The sequence below is a fragment of the Bradysia coprophila genome, unplaced genomic scaffold (assembly GCF_014529535.1).
Source record: "Bradysia coprophila strain Holo2 unplaced genomic scaffold, BU_Bcop_v1 contig_476, whole genome shotgun sequence".
Classification (NCBI taxonomy): Eukaryota; Metazoa; Arthropoda; class Insecta; order Diptera; family Sciaridae; genus Bradysia; species Bradysia coprophila.
In genome coordinates this window covers 2,383,927-2,385,294 of record NW_023503727.1, presented here as the reverse complement: position 1 = coordinate 2,385,294, position 1,368 = coordinate 2,383,927, and the positions used below count along the sequence as shown (strand labels likewise).

Sequence of the window (1,368 nt, the reverse complement as noted above, 5' to 3'; positions counted from 1 at the left end):
TTATTCGCTAAAAAATCCTCTTGTCATGCGTTGGGAAAATAACTATTTCGTACTCGTACTTAAGTTAAGTAACTTAACGCATACACAAATAATTCTCTCTACTTGCGTAGATACTATATTCGAAAATTCCTTTCCAACGGAACAGTTTTGATTTTGCACGTGTTTGGTGCGTCATTTTTGTTTGCACACAAATGGAGATAAAGTTGATTGTATCATAAATAAATACCCGAACTTCTAGCTATCGACCATTAGGGATACAAAATATTTTTGTCGCATCGATAAGAAATATGAGGTAGTATAACACACACATTTGGTTGAGATTATATCTAGCACGACAATAATTTATTCAATGAAAATAGAACTACACTGAACCACATTCATCATAAAAATTCACTGGACTTTGCGGCACCTTCCCTTAGCATCCATTTTGTAACCTGGTGGACATACCTGAACGATAATACCATGATGTCTTTCATCATATTGAAAATTGAAAAAAAAAACAGTCAACTTACAATAGGAGCTCCTATGAAACTTCGCACTTGAATTCCTTCTGTGGGTATGATTTCTTCTTCAATTACTGGATCTTTGCTATCTTGGTTATCACCAACGTTGTTATCACCTTTATATGCATTTCGGTCTTCTTCTGTCGGTGCATCACTTTCATCATTTTTTACGTTTTCAATTACTGATTCATCGTTTTTTGACGTCGCTGTTCCCATTATTCTAAACAAACTCGTATTTTCGTTGCTTTTGTCAGTGAAAGCAGAAAGCTAAGTGATAATTACACGACAAAAAGAACTGCGGCATTTACTTCCCAGCTGGCATTATCTTTAAAAGTTTTTATCAATCACAAAATTTGTCATATCACCTATTTCAGGCTGGTTATCTCGTTCAATAAATCGAAACAAACACAAAAAAAAAAAACTGGTAGAAAAATCCAGAGTTGATATTTCAATTGACAACATCACGGCAGAGTAAAAGTAACTTTTACTCGAGGGGGACCGCACTGAAAAGAGTTGCAAAAGAGTTGCAAAAGAGTTGCACGCGGAAAAAAGAGGGAGCAAAAGAGTTGCACGCGCAAAAAAAGAGGGCGCATCGCTCTGCTCGGACCCGCAAACTTATATTAATAATTGGTCATTTATGTGGTCCATCCTGTAATCTAATGACGGTTATTTACATAATATTACCGAAACATCGGTAACATTGATAATTTAAGGTTTCGGTAATATTTCTGTAATTTTACGTTATATTACCGAAAACAAATAAATTACCGGTAACTTTCCATCTCTGGGCAGCATTATATAGAAAATGTGTGCTCACCGAATGTCTTAAACTCTTTGGTGTCGTAGCGTAGAGAATTTCTATTGA

General features: G+C 35.4%; 1 long non-coding RNA gene across 1 annotated transcript; it reads right to left on the bottom strand.

Moving 5' to 3' along the window:
- Positions 1 to 326: 326 nt before the first annotated feature.
- Positions 327 to 812, bottom strand: LOC119082683. Its single transcript, XR_005088688.1, has 2 exons — positions 513 to 812; positions 327 to 447 (listed from the first exon to the last, which is right to left on the bottom strand). It is a non-coding gene; the product is annotated as an uncharacterized LOC119082683 (long non-coding RNA).
- Between the last annotated feature and the right edge of the window lie 556 nt (positions 813 to 1,368).